At 43.1% G+C, this 18,453-nt stretch overlaps 1 protein-coding gene across 15 annotated transcripts in view; it reads left to right on the top strand.

The window, feature by feature from the left end:
* Positions 1-18,453, top strand: part of FOXN3 (forkhead box N3) — a 653,950-nt gene that overhangs the window by 625,445 nt on the left and 10,052 nt on the right. The window lies entirely within an intron of this gene.

An 18,453-nucleotide genomic window follows, 5' to 3' on the forward strand; every position in this document is an offset into this window, starting at 1 on the left:
TTTATTTTGATGTGTTTTATCCAGTCAGATTTACTACCAATCCTGTATATATGTTTTGAGGTGGATTAAACTGACGCCCATCATGGCAGATACACCTAAGAAAGGTCTTTTCAGATCCTGTGGTACTTGCAGGAAGAAAAGACTACATATTGATGATCCACACAAGGACTGCCTTTATCCTGAACACAAGTCTAAGCATTGTAAGGTATGTCGGACTTTCTCTACAAAAACTTGGAAAATCCGGAAGGAAGGCTTATTTTGTGGCTTCCGAGGCTTAAAAACAGGGACACATTGGTCTCTGATGAGGAGAGTGATACTTATTCCAAATCCTCCTCCAAGGCGCCTCAAAAAATACCCTTAGATGACCCTGCAGGTACATCTTTGCAGCCACCAAAGAAAGCATCAAAAAAGTCACCTGGATCCTTTCAGACGCATGCTGGGTCTGTTAGCAAAATTTCTCACCAAGAAAATAAGTTATTGTCTGCTAAGAAGCCAGCTACAGAACCTTCTACTCCTCCTCTGAAGCTGAAGCATACCTTTAAGAAGCCTACCTCAGCTCTGCCGATGGACAGCTCGTCGACGACATCTTCGTCGACGAGAAAATCCTCTCTCGATGTGGTTTTGGTCACGATGACGGCACCTCCAGTCACTACCGTCACTGTTTTGTCAGCGTCAATGTCTTCGTTGGCGACGTCATCGTCAACAGGTCAGGCACCAGTATCGTCGACGAAGCAGATTGTTTGCTCAAAATCGTCGTCGAAGAGCCATTTCTCAACGACTGCCCATCTGTCGAATGACGCACCTCTCATCGTCGACTTCTCCATCATGTCGACGGGACGACCGTCATCGACGGCAGAAGTATCATCGGTTATATCGACGATGGTAGCCACTCTGTCAGTCGATGAAAATCCTTGTCTACGAAGATTCATCGTCGACGAAGGTGATTCCGCCGATGGGTCAAGATTTGGCCATGAAGCAGCCCTCGTCAACGACACCGACGAGAAAAAAAAACCATAAAATTGCAAGAATACCATTGACACCAGCTTTAACTTCACCTAGTCAGGTGCAATCTCTCTTATCATCTCATATTTTGGAAGAAGATGACGAGGAAGAGGGATCTGAGGATGATAGCCTTTTTGGGGCAGCTCTAAGCCCATCTGAACTTAATGTCAAGTACCAGGAAGATTCTGATGAGGATGATTATTATGACCATCAATACTACTATTCACATCAACAATGACAACAACAGGATGTGATGTGCCTTCCTTCGAATCTGGTGACGGATCTGCAATTTATGCTTGCAGACTATAAGAGGAGATTTCCCCCAGAGCCTCCTCTCCAACAGGCTCCTCACCCTGGAAGCACAGGTTCGCTCCCCTTTTCTACAGCAGGGTCTCCCAAGTGTTCGTCCTTCTCCTCAGGTTGCTCCTGTGCAACACTTCTCGTCCTCTGAAGAGAAAATAGAGAGAGAAGAAGGTGAAATTCATAATGATGAGTGGGATTCTTACATTATTCCCCCACCGGCATCTCCATCTCCTCCCCAAACGGATTCACCTCCAGAGGATATTGGAGGTTTCCATAATCTTCTGGAGAAAGTAGCCAGGTGTTTTGAATTACCAATGCCCGTGCATCAACAGGATTGTTTCCTGTATGATTTTAAAGAGCCTTACAGGAAAGTAACTTATTTCATTTTGTGGTGCACGTGGACAAGGGCAATCCTGCAGAGGGGGCTACCAGCAATACCGATACCCCTCATATTTCACATCTACCCAGCAGTTTCAGCCTCAGTATCAACAAAGACAGCCACCACAGTCATCATATTCCAAACCTCTCCAGAGGTTGAAATCAGGACCCCCAGGAAAGGATACAGGTTGTTGGCAATTATGTGTTTCAGCACCCGCTACTCCTCTCCTCCCCATCTCAAGGGCAAAGTATCCCATTTCCTCCACCAATGGCAGCAAATTACAACTAATCAGTGATTCTTCGCCCTTAATTCTATTCGGCCACACTTTAGAGAACCTTCATAGACCACCTCCAACCCTCCTTACCCTTCTGTCCACAAGCATCTGCAACTTCTCCAAGTCAAAACCATGCCAAAAATGGGAGCAATAGAGAAAAGATAAAGAATGATGTCTTCTTGAATTCCTCTGGTGCCATTCTGCCGTCTATATATGTGTTGACTTCATGCACTTCGATCATGATCTCTGCCCTATCCTGGTGGACTAAATATGAGCATCTTTCAGTCAGCCTTTCTTTTCTTCCACAATCTTCTCACCTGGTCATCACCACCGACGCTTCCCTAAAAGGATGGGGTGCTTGCCTTCAGGATCTCCAGGTCAGTGGCAAAGGGCCACCATCTCAACTTCATTTACGCATCAACCTGCTAGAGTTAAAGGCAGTAACCTTGCTGTACAGGCATTCCACCCTAGGATTCACATTTTGGCAGCGCTCGTCTATATGGACACCACGAAAACGATGCACTACATCAACAAACAGGCTGACACACAATCCCATCACCTGCTATCCCTGGAAGCGCGGAAAATATGGGAATGGTCCATCCATCACAGGGTGCGTCTATAAGCCGAACATGTTCCAGGAAAGCAGAACACGATAACAGACACTCATCAGGCTGACATCATCTTGCCATGAGTGGGAACTCAATTAAGGAATCCTGATCAGCATTTTTCTCAGATGGGGCAAACCATGCCTGGACCTCTTTGCGACCCCTCTTAACCGGAAATGCCAGTTTTATGCAAGCAGATATCCACAACGGGGTTCTTGGGGAATGCATGTTTGATCGCATGGTGCAGAATCTTTGCCTACGCCTTTCCTCAGATTCCTCTCTTCCCAAGAGTACTCATGAAGATGAAGGCGGAACCTTGCAAACACATCCTCATAACTCCCACATGCCCTCATCAACACTGGTTCACGGAGTTACTCCTTCTTTCACAAGAACCTCACATTCAGCTGAAGTTGTTCCCTTCTCTCCTGACAATGAACTAGGCCAAGTTCTGCACCCAAACCCCAAATTTCTTTGTTTGTCAGCGTGGCTCCTGATTTCAAAGAATTTGAACACCTGAACATTCCATTGGATTGCAGGGAAATCCTAGCCAGAGCCCAGGCAGACAGTACCTGAACAGACACACTTTACCCAGCACTACTGCTTGGAATCACCAGCTCAAAGTGAAGCAGCAGTGGACCAGGCAGTGCTTCGAAATCTTTTCCAATAAAGGTGAGCCATCCCTTCCTTCCCGCCATTCGATAATTAAATCTGCACATTTTCATTCAATGTTGTTTTCTTATATGGAGATATCTTGTTCATACATACAATCCTTGTTATGTATATAAACACTTGCATTCAAATGGATTGGATTGTTGGGAAAATTTACTCTTTTCAGCTGCTTGTTACTCTGATTCAAACATGTGAATCTATGAAAGTTCCAATACTGGAGTGAGAAATTAAGTTACTTATCTGTAAGTGTAGTTCTCCAGTATTGGAATCTTTCATACATTCACAAGCATCCTACTCTCCGTCCCTGGGAAGCTCACCTTTCTCTCTCTCAGTGGATGTATTTCATTATACACTGGTGCTTTAAAAGTCTGAGGAATTGGAGCTTCTCACAGGAAGGTTCTAGAGGGTAATGCAACCTTATTGGTAAAGACTTAAGCTTGGTCTCTTGTTTAAAATGACTATGATAGGTCTTTAAACTAATGGGCTTAGGCCTTTTTCGAGTCCATACCTATTATTACATTGCTTTTATAAGGTACAAGGGAGTCCCATCTCGACAAAGGGGAATGATTCAAGCATGTGAATCTATGAAAGATTCCAATACTGGAGAACTACGGTTACAGGTAATTAACTTAATTTCTTACATCTAGAATCTAAAAGCGGTTCAGATTTCCATTGGTAGCTAAATCTGATTGTGTTAGCCCTTACCAAAGCTTCCCATGAAAGTCTAGTCTCCAGTTTTTGACCAGGCACATGACTGTTCAAGAACAAGAACCTCGAGTTTTGTTTCTTGTCAAGAAAATTAATTCAGGTGGATACCTGCAAAGTAAGTCATTCAACAAGGGTAACCCACAACTTTGTATTGGTAATATAACATGTAATCCAGCATATGGTCAGGAGCGTATTTTCATCTGAATGTAGTATTTAGAGTCCAAGATTAATCCATACATAATTATATTCAGTAGGGCTTTGGAAGTAAAAACAAATGTTGAGAGATAATGATGACTGTGTTTGACAGCAAAAATTAGGAAATCCATCCAGGAATATTGTTGATGCTTGTGAGTATAGGTATGACAGATAGGTGGTAATCCCAGTATGTTCATTAATCTATTTAAATAACATTACAAAGACTAGTATCCCTGTTAGCAAATAGATGAGCTAAGAAATATGCTAAGGTATAAAACAATAAGAAACTGTAGGAAATGCAAAATTCAGTGGCTGTGCTGCATCTCATTTTGCTTCCTCTTATCATCCTTCCAATGGTGCCATGTCCACAAAGTACTAATGGTAGCCGTCCTACCTTTTAAATAGATTTTAAAACACTCAAAAATGCAGGGGGCCTCCAGCATCCCAGTAGGCATCTTGAAATATGCAGAGATGGCAGAAGAATCAATTAACCAGAGATATCCTGTTTTTGAGGTTGCAAAAAACAAGATCACTTTATGAAATTGCAATGTGTGCTAACAAATGGATGAACTAAACTAAAATAGCAAACCATTGCTAACTTTTGAAATGCAAACCTCAGAGTTGTTTTGCAATATCCAGGAAGGTGGCACATTTCTGTGCAAGTGATACGCCTGATTCTGCCTCCTCATGCTGGTCCACGCTATGCTATTTTAAGCATTCTATGCTGAGTAGATCTGCAGCGGTGGGAGACAGCAAATGTAGGTGCTGTTGTGGTGCCCTTGAATGGCTCCTTTTTTAAGTGCATGTTCAGTTTATGATCTGGCTCCCGGTCTGTATGTGTTTATTGGCTGCGTCTCCAATACCCTGCACACCTGTGTAGACATGGACACCCCACAGGAAGTGGTTACTTTGTAAAAAAAATATATATAAGTGCTAGGTCTCTCATCAGGAGGCTGCTTCCACAGGCCCATTTCTCCTGCCAAAACGGAACTAACTACTAACCATGAAAGTGCGAGTGGGTGTGGCATAATGGTCAGAGCTCTGACTTCAGAGCTGGGGAACCAGGTTCGAGTCTCGGCGTCGGCTCAACATCATGTGATTCCAGGCAAATCATTTAATCTCCCCCTTCTAACATAAATGAATGTGTCCTTCACTGGTGCTCATAAAAAGCGCTGGTGTTGATGATTAAGTACTGAGCACCGAAAACCACCAGCTCAAATTAAGCATTGCACAGGTAATATGCTGACAAACTCCAGGATTGCAAGGAGTATTTGTCGGGTCTTGGTTATTTGAGTGTACCTGTGAAATATCTGCCCGATGCTGGTTGGAACCATAGGAGGTCCCTTACATTTCACATAGGGTCTGTCCTTTCTAACGGAGTGGTATAATTTAGTCTATGTGAACATGCTCTCAAGAGCTCTCAAGCAAAGCAGTCTCATTTCTGATCGAAGTTCCTTCACTGTGGGTGAGTGCGGATGTTGCCTTGGCATTCCCTTTGACCATGAAATCCTGGATTCTAGACAGCTTTGTAACAGAACTGCTCTTTGCAGAAAGCCAATTCAGCAAACTGCAGGGTGTGCTTCAGGTGTTTCAGCCCGTTTTTGTGTGTGTTTTCTTTTGTTCTTCTAACCTGCAGCCACAGGGCGTAGAGGTGTCTGAACAGTGGTCAATGAATGTGCAGAACTGCATCCAAGTCCGTGTATATCAATAGCTGTACTCATCAAATGGGTCTTGTAAGAATGAAATACGTGCAAGAAAGACTGTAAAGATAGTAGCTCCAGAAGTATAATGAGGGAATGTAACCTTTAAAGTAAAGCGACTTCAGTGACAAAAATGCGCTGTGAGACTCAAAAAAAGAGGCTTACAAAAGCATTGCCTGATGGCCAGCAAACAGGAGTTGCACTTCAGTGTGTGAGTGGAGGAACACACCTGAAATGTATTCGTCCTAAGATGAAACGTAAAAGTGCGTCCACCTCTTTCTTTTGAAATTGTTCGAAATAGTATCACGCATTAGTCAACCTTTTGTTTGGGGATACGCAACTACTATGTATTTGTTTACCAAGGGTTCTGTAGGGTTCATGCAGGGGATACATTGTGCTTATTTGTTACTCAAAGTCTGCCTGGACTGTAGATTCCTCAGGCCCAAGTATCGGGTATGTATGTGTATATGTATGAAGATCAGAACATCTTGGGCTATTAAATCTCTTGAGCCAAGCCTTTTTTAAAGGGTTTTCCTAGCTTTAATAGTCCAGAGCTAAGCATATTCATCTATCACCTATGCAATGTTTGCAGTAGAACCTTGGCTGAGAGGCTTCTTTGCGGGTGCTGTATTCTCCTCAAACGGAAGCTTAATGTTCGGTGCAGGCTCTCCCAAACCAGGAACCCTGCAGAAGAAACTTAGGCCCTTGTGTATCAGCGTTTACCCCACAGAATGGGTAACGCCCATTGATAAATCAAGCCATAGTTTTCTACAGGTCACCACAGAACTCAAAATGTCCCATTCAGTGGTACTGAACCTGACATGAGTATCATTTGTACATCACAACCCGCTGCATCTTTTAAAAATGTCTTTATTTAGCTGCAGATGTAAGTTTTTGAAAAAATGAACATGAGGCCATACATGCCTTAGAACTCTTAAGAGTATGTGTGTGAGGGTGTATATACATATATTATACTCCCATACATACAAAGGCACAGCTTGTAATATACTATTTTTGTTATCATTTCAGAATGGGAGAGGGGCCATGATTCAAAATGGGGGAGTCCTTGCATGATGCCTGTCCCATCCCTCAACAAAGGGAATACATAACATATTGGACTCAGCAAATCTGCTTATTTGGTTTATTCCATGCTGTTTTTAAGTGTTAAGTTGTAAGCATAGGTATTTCAGCTAATCCAGTCCATAATCTCATTTTGTGGACCGTAGTGTAAGGGTGAAGATCAAGAAGTAGGATGTATGCAATCTGCCTTGCATCATGGTAAAAAGATGGGTGTTGACCTTTGCAGTTTTGTAATAAATGTCTAAATCTGGGTTTCATTGTACATTTGTTATTGATAACATTATTAATTGGCCCCATTTATTTTCACTGGCGTAGCATAAATGTATCAACACAGATGGGTGCAAGTGTACTAACAAATGCAGATTAAACATTTACTACTACGGAGTAATGGTTACATTTCATTTTATTACCACAGTGCAGGCAAGCTTTATCTACTGCAGCATCACTTTGTTTCCTGATTCTGGTTGAAAACGTTTGATTTGAATACGCACAACACCTAACAAAGGAATAAAATGTATATGCAGATGCACAGAGAAAAATATTTCTGATAGAGACTTCTAGTCGCAAATTCCTCACCTTTTGAATATTTCCAGGCATCAGACTGGATCGGCAAACTTTTCAGCCGTACCTCTGCGTACCGGAAGGTGGTGCCGTGCGGTTCCTCACTGATGCCGTTCTGCTCCGGAAGTGTCATGCCTAGATTCCACCAGATACGGATCCAGAGCTTCTTTTGTCCCTCAGGGACTATTACCTAATTGTTTTTCAACAAAATGTAAAAACCTTTTCTTCAGTGTGCAAGGTAGGTCACCCCCAAAGACAGCAGTTTTTTAAACCCCGTAGGGACTTTTGCAAGCGGATGTCTTTGATGTCTAGGGTCAGACTGAGACTTTAAGACCTGTGGAGAATGCGCGCCAATGAATCCTAAGGCCATCGGAGAGTGCAGGGTGAAATTCTGCATCGCCAAGCACAAAACATCTCATCAAGGCCGTTCCAAGTCCCACTCTTGAGTTAAAAGCCCGTACCGGTTCTAGGAGCTATTTGCTAGGCTGTGCTTCATCACGCTTGAAGTCTTCGGGTAAGTCCTCCACTTCTGCAGCCCCACCTGCAAAACCCCCTTACTCGATCCTTGCAGGAACAAAGCCACCTGATGAGATGCAGAATACACTGATTCTGTCTGGGTCGGCAAGAGATTGCATCAGACAGGTGGGACCTGCAAATCATCAGAAAAGGTTGTGCTCTGCATTTCATTTCTTCCTTGCCTCCCCTTCCTCCGTCCATCCAACATCTAACTGAGGACCATCTCTTTGTTTGGCAGCAGGATGTGCAAGCACTTTTGGCCAAGTGGACTATCGAGAGGTAGCCAGAAGTAGGGCATTGTTGTTATTGCCAATACTTTCTGGTTTCCAAGAAGGATGGAGGCCGTTGACTGATTCTAGGCTAGCGCCCTTTCAGCACCTTCCTCCAGAAGGAGAAATTCAAGATGCTCGCCCAGGTCCTGTCTACCCTCTGTTCGGGAGTGTTGGACCTGCAGGATGCTTATTTCCATATGGCCATCCTGCAGGCGCATTGGCATTACCTGCGGTTCATGGTGGGCGAGCAGCATTTCCTGTTTGCAGTGCTCCCCTTTGCTCTCACTAGTGCCCCTCTGTTGTTCACACAAGTGATGGCAGTGGTGGTAGCACACCTTCGGGAGTCATGAGTTTGTCATTCCCTACCGCGACAATTGGCTGTTGAAGATGAACCCGCCCCAGGCAATCGTTAACCACCTCCAGACTACAGCGAACTTTTTGTCATCTTCAGGGTTCACTATAAATGTGCTGAAGTCACATCAGACTCTTTCCAGATGCTCCCGTTCATCGTAGCCATTCTGGCCACGGTTCGGATTCATGCCTTTCCTCTAGGAAAGAGTCCAGGACATTGAGGCTATGATCTCAATCTTTCAGCCTTGGTCCGGGATTTCAGTGAGGTCGACTCTGAGGCTTCTGGGATTGATGGCCTTCTGCGTCCTGCAAATCGAGCACGCCAGCTGTTTATGCGGGCTCTGGAGTGGGCTCTGATGCCCCAGTGGGCCCAACAAAAAATGAATGTGTCCCTCTGTTAACGAAACTGCTGCTCATGGAAAGCGCTCTGATACCTTCAGGTCGAGTTTGCACTATATAAAACTAAAAAGAAAAAAAAAACATCAAGGGAACCTTTCTGACCTGGTCCAGATTTTGGAGGAGACTGCAAAAGATCTGCAGTGTTGGTTGCTGATCTGCGATTCGGTCAGTGGCAAACAACTCTCCCTTCCACAACCAGAGTTGGCAATGATGACTTGTGTCGCTTCTGGGCTGGAACAGCCACATTGGATAGGTGGAGATCAGAGGCCTCTACTCTCCAATGGAGTTCCAACTCCATATCAACCTTTTGGAAGTGTGGGCCATCCACTTGGCGCTGAAAGCCTTCCTACCACCCATCAAAGGGAGGCTGGTACAGGTGCTTAAGTACAACACCACCACCATTTGCTACGGCAACATACACAGTGGGCTGGAGGTCACGGACCCTGTGTCAGGAGACCTTGTGCCTCTAGACATGGCTTAACCACCAAGGAATCCTCCTGTTGGTGAACCACCTGGCGGGCTCCCTGAATGCCAGAGTGAACAAACTCAGCTGCCAGTGCCTTGCAGATCACGAATGGCAGTAACACCCAGAAGTGGAGTAAGGTCTCTTCTGCGAGTGGGAGAACCTTGGTTCGATCTGTTCACCAACTCCGAGAACGCATAATGTCAGCACTTTTGCACGTTGGAATTTCCAAGGCGTCTCTCTCTCTCAGACACATTCTGCCTAGAATGGAACTTAGGACTCCTGTACAGCCTGCCACCGATAACGCTCCTGCCACGAGTTCTGAAGAAAATCTGGACCGACTGGGCCCAAGTTGTCTTAGTGACTCCGGACTGTGCATGGAGAATGTGGTATCCAGATCATCTGGGCTTGTGCATCTCTCCTTCAATGACACTGCTCTTCGGGTAGGATCTACGGTCACAGCAGTCTGGTTCTCCAACCTGGCCTTCGCACTCTCCACTTTCTTTCCTGGAAATTGAGCGGTGGCAGCTGAATGCTTTTAACCTTCCCCTGTAGGCTGCAGCCAGACATTCACCAACAAAGACTATATACGCATGTTGTGTTGGATAAGTTTGTAGTTTGGTGCTGCTCCAGTCAAGTTGACCCCCTTCAGCCAAATTGTCTGATGTGCTGATCTTTGTTGTTTCTGTTTCCCAACAAGGCTTTGCTTTGGGCACTGTCAAAGTTTATCTTTCAGCCCTGTTGGCTATTCTTTGGTTACCCGACCAGCCCTCCTTTTTTCAAACACCAGTTGTGATGCAGTTTTTGAAAGGGTACAACATCTGTTTTTCCCTTCACCCTTTCTGATGCCCCAGTGGGATCTGAATCTTGTCTTGACATTTGTAATGTATTCTCCATTCGAGGCTGCGTTCTTTTTTGCCATTACTTCATAGTAAGCGAAATTCAGGCATGTGTCCATCCTCCGTACACCACCTTTTTTTGTTTTTGCAGTTCTATATAGCTCGAACTGGACCCCTAAGGTATTCGAGCACCTTACATGAGCGCAAATCACATTACACAATGGCGCATTTGTTTTTTGTAGGCACAGGGATATTGACTGATTTGCCCAGATTCACAGGATGTTGAGCTGACACCGGGACTCGCTCCTGGTTCTTCAGCTCCTAAGTCAGTAGCTCTGGCTGTTCTGCTTAACACAACCTCCTTTCTTCCGAAAATTGTGACTCCATTCAACGTTCAAGAAAGGCAAGGCTGTGCAAAAGCATACCATCTCGTGCTGGATCCTTCTCTGCATTAAGATCTGCTACACATTGGCAAATCAGCAGCCTCAAGAAGGACTGCGCACCCACTCCACTATGGCCAAAGTGACTGCCATGGCACGCAGCGTCCCTGTCCTAGACATCTGCCAGGCAGCGACGTGGGTGTCCCTCCATACTTCACACAGCACTATTATCTGGAAAGCCAAGTCTGCCGAGAGGGGCACTTTGCCCACTCGATACTGTAGGACTCTCTGGTTTGAGTCTATTCACAGTCCTGCCTCCTATAGGTACTGCGTTAGTATCTGCTCAAAAGGTGAGGAATCTGCGGCCAGAATTCTCTGTAAAAAAACAAGTTACTTAACTTTGGTAACGCTCTTTATGGTGCAGACTCTAGCCGAGATTCTTCACCCATCTCCCCGTTTTGTTATTGGACTCCATCCAATTATAATAAAATCCCATGTTTAAGAAATCTGAACACTGGTCTATCAATTTGCTTTTGGGCTCCAAATCTGGAGGTACGAACAGTCTTGAAAGCAGTCAGCATGGAAGAGCGGAACTGCGTCAGTGTGGAACTGCACACCACCACCTTCTGGCATGCAGAGATACTGCTGAAAAGTGTGCCGTTTCAGTCTGACACCTGAGGAATATTCAGAAGGTATGGAATCTGCAGCTAGATAGTGTCTACCAGAAAGAGCTTTTCCGAAGGTAAGTAACTTGTTCGTTACTTATTACCATTGTTGAGGGAAATGTCATCATGACCTATTTGAGGCTCTGCCTCTTTTGAATCGGACCCTCCACAATAAGAATAAATAGCATATTGAGAAAGCAAATGAACCTTGAATTTGAAATAGACTTTCAAGCTATTTTGTTCTTTGGAAATGTTGGAATCACCATACCTTAATGTAGTCAAAAGTGCTGCTCTCTTCTCACCCTGTTTTAGGGGGTTTCCTGTACAGCTACGCCTCTACTAAGCCCTTAGTGGTGTTTATCAAACCACTCTGTATTAAACGTCCACAGATAGCTCGCGGAATCAAGTCTTTGAATGGTATGCAAATGAGGGATAATTATCAGCTTTTCAAATGTAAATTTAGCCAAACATGAAAAATTGGTGCAGTTAGAGATGCATCACGTGCTTCATTTTAATGAATGATTTCAGGGAGACGATGATAAATTCACCTTACAACCAGTTTAGTGCGGCTGATTTTGTCGATTAAGCGTTTAGCATCCTCTAATGACAACCCCTGCAGTGGCAAAGCACCGAAAAAGTAAATGCAGCTGGCGCTCGCCGTCACCAGCGATATTGCATTTAGACATTAATAATTGAAGGAGCTTGTCTTTTCCTGCTGTGCTCTGCGTCTAATTTATGGATCATAAAAAAACAACTCTTGAAAACGAGGAATTACATTGTTTTATTAACCGGCAAGCCGGTAACTGCTTTCATTCAATGCACAAAATGGACTTAAAACAATAAAGAGCTCGCGATGTATGGTTTTTTTTTTTTTTTTCACCACACATGTTCAGGGACACCTTCAAGCCTTATCGTGGTTGCGATGAAGTTGAGAACTTTGACTACTCTGTGTACCATCATCTGTGGATAAGATCATTGACTCAGTTCAATTTTCATGGATGGGCAGTTGAAAGTCCCCCATAGTTGGTGGGATTTTCGTTTTCCCTTCCATACGGTTGGCGTTGGGGGATATTAGCCAGCTCTCTTAGTTCTTTATGTGTACCTCAACTGTAAACTCTTGAGCGACTGGTTGTGGAACTCCTACAGAAGATGTTTACCGTTGGCTGACATTAGTCATGTCTTTAGATTTGGACATTATTGTAAGATTTTGCTTGAAATCTCTCAAAGTCAGAAGTGGCTACTATTTGTTCCGAATCTGCATATGCACTTTTTTTGTTGTGTGTCTTTTCTCTGAGCTGAAGTCCTTGGATATGTGCGTGTTCTAAACTCTCATGGGGAGTTTTTCTTCGCTATGGTAATGAGTAAAAGCTGTCCGAGATGGTCGACGTCGTTTCTTACCTTGCTAGAGATGTTGCTGGGTCTTTAGAAGCACGTGCTCAGTGTTCCATTTTTAGAGCCATCCCTAGAGAGCGGGCTTTTTCCTGGAAAGCAATCCCTTCGCTATCGCTGAGAGCTCGGTAGCTGTGGAGGGAACACTGCTTGCTGCGGCATTCTTTCATTCCTCTATGCTTTTAGCCATTGTCCTCCTGGTAGAAATAAGGCTAGCCTGCGGGGATGTACCATCCGCGAGCTTTACATAATAAAGCATTATCCCGTGAGTTAAAATAAGGAAAGCATAGTTATAGGTCTAATGCAGGCTCCGTGTTTACAATCCTGCATGCGTGAAACCATTGCCTTTAGGATTATTGGATGAATTCATTTTTTAGGCCTCGCTTACAGACCACTTTAGACATTTGTTGTAAAAAGATCGATTCTGTATAGTACTAATATATACAGTGGGCTTTACGTCAGTCTATTTCTTATCATTAGTTGGTTGACTCCTCAGTATTATTTGCTTGCTTCTTATTCAATGACTTGCCTTCCTCTTCTTGTGGTTTGTCCCTCCCATGCATGCGTAGATATCCATAATACTAGGGCCACCTTAAGCCATGTCACATATATGCGTCATGTATGCATCTGCGTACTATTGATATGATTTTATTTTATTTTTTGCCTCTGCTTATCAGCAATATCCATTTTTTCTTTTTGAATGATGCTGACCAACATTGGCAAAGGTAAAAGGCGAGATATGCTGTTTTTGCTAAGCTTGTTTTAGGGATTGGTGCAAAGTTAACCGTTTTAGTGTTTTTTTTTAATGTAGGGTTTTGATTTGATGCACAGGGAATGCAAGTGCAACTAGTGATTGAAATGCCCCACCGCAGTGTGAGCTTCTCAAACTTCCCACCTCGTGTTTTGAATTCCTCCAGGAGATGAGGCTAATTCACTTCTTGGTCTGACAAAACAAACTGCCAGGCAAGAGTGCTTATCGCTTTATGCTGGGGTTTTAGGAAACCATATGGGATGGAGTGAAACCAAGAAGACGTTGTGGGGTGGAGGAACATGTTGAGTTGCATGTCCAAAATAGTGTTGAAACGTGATAGAGTGCAAAAGAAATGTGCACAGTCGAGGAAACGATCAACATTTCGTCAGAAAGTAAGTAGTCTTGTCCTCAAATTGCAAACAGTATTTTGCACCCAGTGCTTCGTGCATCTGGCTCCAAGCTCTTTCCATCACCATATTTCTATCAGTGACTCAGCATGGAATTAACACTGTAAACCCAAAGGGCACACATTACTTGACACTGTTTATAGTAATCTATGCTCTTTCCACCATCATCTCTGTAGAGCTAACCCTGTATCCTAGATTCAATAAATAGTGGTGGAAGGTTATCCACAAAGCAAGTGGGTCCTTAAACAATAATAATCTAAAATGGTGTTTGACTATTTTCTAGGCCAGGTGTTTAGAGCTAACACCCTTGATCTTGTGCAAAGCCAAAACACTGAAAATATATATATATATATATATATATTTTTTTTTTTAAAAACATCACACAAACACGTGAGTACTTAAAGTTGAAGACTTGATGTGTTTACATTGTTTGTCATTGCGGTTTAGCAATTCATTTCATTCTGACATACAAGGGGTTCTTAACAGCCCTAGTCCTAGTCAAATAAGTAAAGATCAGCTATTTCAATTTAACAGTGCTTGGTTAAGATCAACCTATCCAAAGCTGTTTGCGCTACATCTCCCAGAAGGCATCACAAGGAAATGTCAGACTAGACTTTCATTTAACTCAAGCTGATTCAAGATTTCCAAAATACTCTGTGTGCCAAGCAATTCAAGTTTCAACTGCTGATTTCCATCTCTGAGATTTGTGTGAACCCCTTTTAAGAATTGTTGCAAAAGTTGTCTTTTTTATGATTGGCAGATGAAATCTGAATATAAAGTAAAGTAAAATGTATAGTATTTAATAAAACAATTTATAGCTTAGAGCAGTGGTTCTTAACCTGTGGTCCGGGGACCCCGGGAGTCTGCGAAGCCTAGTCAGGGGATCTCCAACTGCTAAGAAAATTAAATAGTACCAACAGATTAATAAAGTGTATATAAACCAAGACCTCAAAAAATTTTAAATTAACATTTTGAAACGTTCTGTAAATGTGAAGGAATTGGAAATTGGGAGCTAATAATTGTTAGTTTCCTCAGATAGATTCCTGGGAGCAGTGCAAGTGTATCAAACAGAATATAGAATAGGTGATGAGTGCCCTCAATTGAATTTATAAAATCTCCAACGTTCCCCATTATTTTTTTTATTTTTATATTTGTTTGTATTTCATTATTTGTGTATTTGTTTGATGAATGCTTGTTTCTGTATTTTTTGTGCATATTTTTAAGGTTCAAATAATCGAAAATGCTTAGGCCAGGAACCACAGCATGACTCATTGGGGGTCTCAGAATTCCAGTAATGACTAATTAGGGAGTCCCTGATTCCAATAATGATTCGCTGATGTTCCTGAGGTTCCAGTAACAATTAAGTGGAGGTCCACAGAAGTCAAAAGGTTAAGAACCACTGGCTTTGAGAATAGGTGTGGCAGGTAGACACCTTATTACTGAAAGCAAGTACAAACTACAAATGATTTGGTGTCCTGGCTTTCATGAATTTACTTTTGCTAATCATGAAACCCTTCCTACTAAAGTAACAATTAAATGACGCTCTCAGGCGAACTTTTTTTGTGTGAATACCTCTCCCTGCTTCAGTATTTCACGTTTTATTAAATTTTCCTCTCCATAGCCTTTTGGTAGGAAAGAGTACGTCATGTACATATTTGGCTTGGGCAGTACGTATGCCTCTCATAAATTAGCATTATGCTGGCAAATCAAATGACATACTGACATTTTGCAGGACTCATGTAAAAGCACATGTTGAAAGCCACTGGCAAGTGGATAATCTGTAGGCCTCAGACCTATGCACAGTATGCCAACTTATGAAGAGCATGCAGCCCCCTGATACGCACATCTGTTACGTTTGTGAGGTATGCCCTTATGCACACCCAAGGCCTCTAATTATGTGCTAATATCAGAGGTCTAAGGATTGTGCATATATCTGAAACCCATCTACTGTGCATTTCAGAGGCATGAATATAATATTGACTAAAAGCTTTGGTTGTATGCATAGTTTGCAATCCTCAGATATCTATAAATTATACAAAATCTGCGGCCTCAAGATAGTATAATCTGCCTATGTTACCCATGTGCATACTGTTCATATATCCGATAAATTAATGCATATACCAAAGGAAGTGTACTACTGATATGAGAGGCTTCCATCCTATATATTTATCTCAGATGCTTTTCTTTCCTCTCTTCCCCATTTCATCTTTATTCTATTTCTTTTCTCTCACCTCCATAGTTCATCATGTTTTCTCTCCATGCACTCATTTTCACCTCCAGAATCCATTCCTCCCTCTTTCATTTTATCTTTTACTTTGTATTCTCTGCCTTTCTATTTCCTTTCAATTTTTTCTCTCCTCATCTGTGTTCTTCCATTTCTGGCTCTTCCCCTTCCCCCCCCTTTTTCTCTCTCATTTATGTCTGCATGGCTTCTCTGTCGCCTCTTTCCCTTCCCCCACTATCGCCTTTCTCCCTTCTTGCTGGTACCCTTTCTTTTCTACCCAATGTTCTCCTCTTGACTGTCGCCCGTCTCGTTCATTTTTTCATCTCCTGTTTTTTGGTTCTTCTCATATTCCTCCTAACCAGCCGAGAATTTGCTACTGTCAGCCTGAAGTTAACCTAGCTCTCCGTGACACTGACCATTCCCGACAGACTAGGAATGTACAGCAGACCTAGGCCCAGTGGAGCACTTACAAGAGGAAATCCGAGCGAGGGGCCTGATAAATAAACTGCAGTCAGGACAGAGAGAACTCGGGCCTCTCTGACCTCTGGGTTCCGGTGCTACCGCACTGACTGCACCACTGACATCACCAGTGACAGCTGAGTTCCAGCAATCCTGGTTCTGGTGATCCTATGGGTTTCCGCAATAGGAATCTACCCAGGGACTTTGTGATGGGGAATTGTTTACCCTTAGCCGCGCATCCATTGAACCTAGCGCATACCTTATCCACTTCACTCAATGACCTACTACTTCTATTGTGCATGTATTTTACTGTTGGATGTCAGCCACTCCTGCTCAGACTACAGTGCCCATTTACAGTATGACCGTCTTTATTCTGCCTGTGCCATGCTCGGCAGCAGCTTTGGGTCCCTTATGGCTATGAGTTGCTTCCTAAGCACTGAGTTCCCATTTCCTTGTGTTGAGGATGACCAAACTCAGAGCCCAGTCACAGTGTGAAGTACATGTTGTAATTTCATGACAGTGGGATTCAAATTAAATCTGTATGACAGAACCTTAGATGTAGATGCGAAGACACACTTATGGACTGTGCCTGGGTATGTAACAAGTGATACACAGATGGTGGCATAGATATAATGACATTTAGGCATAGGGAGGAGGTTGTAGCAAAGGGAAGACCTAGGCGTGTCCGAATATTAGGATAGAAACCAATAGATGGCAGAAAACGGAGTGGTACAGATTGGTAAGGTTGTATCTGTGGGTGTACAAACAAAGTGCCATGGTGTAGTGTAAACAAGGAAGTACATACCATGGAAGTAGCAGTCTCCAGCCATGAGAAGGTTGAATTAAACTTCTACATCTTGAGCTTATGTCTTTAATCAGTAACTTAGGTTAAAATGCTTTGCCCCAGACCTTTTGGGATTTTATTGGATTTTTGTATACAAGACCGAACTTCAAAGTTACAAGGGTTTGTTACTAGAATTTTATATCAGAGTTTACTTAGTCTCTAATACTGGAGAGACGTTCATATCATTGTCTGCTCAATTGCACCTGCCATTTATGTAGAGAATCAATGAAAACACTGGCCGCACTTGTTATAAATGCTGGTAATACACTGTTGACAAATTGATAACCGCATTACCACCGTCAAATAGCGCAATAGAAAAGTAGACTTACACAAGCATCTTTAAGGTACAACAGCCTTTTAACTGGATTTGGCAAACACCACCTCCAAAGCAATAGAACCACCAGTCAGGTAACTAAGAACTGCAAGAGAAGAGGGTGTTTGAACTGAGCTAAATGTTTAGGCAGTTCACCTCCCAAGTTGCTACCGCCTCCCCCAGTGAAGCTCTAAGGACCAGCCGCAGCCCGTACAGTTAAACGCGGTGGGGCCGGGTGGGGTGATTTCAAAAGACGATGGCGAGGGAAAATTAAATAAATTAATTAATTTTCCCTCGTCATCATCTGTCCAAATAGCCCCCACCGCCACCCGGCCCCACCATGCTTACCTGCAGGGGCCACAGCTGCTAAGGACTATATCCGCCCTGCAACATGTGCAGCTGGACCATGAGCAGGACACTGCTTGTTAATTATTATAATTCTCAATCCCATGTGTGAATCCAGGAATGTCACAGCACACTCACATTCTGCATAATCATCTAGGACAGTGGTTGTTAACCTGTGGTCTGGGAACCCCTAGGGGTCAGCAACTGTTTTACTAAATTAAACAATATTAATACATCAACATTGATAAAGTATATACAAATAAAGAAACCCAATTGTACATTTTTAAAACTTTTCCAAATGGGATTGTGAATTAAACTAAATATCACAGTATTTGGGCGTTTTTGGTGTATACATGTTTT

This window comes from Triturus cristatus, chromosome 9, assembly GCF_964204655.1.
Source record: "Triturus cristatus chromosome 9, aTriCri1.1, whole genome shotgun sequence".
NCBI lineage: Eukaryota > Metazoa > Chordata > Amphibia > Caudata > Salamandridae > Triturus > Triturus cristatus.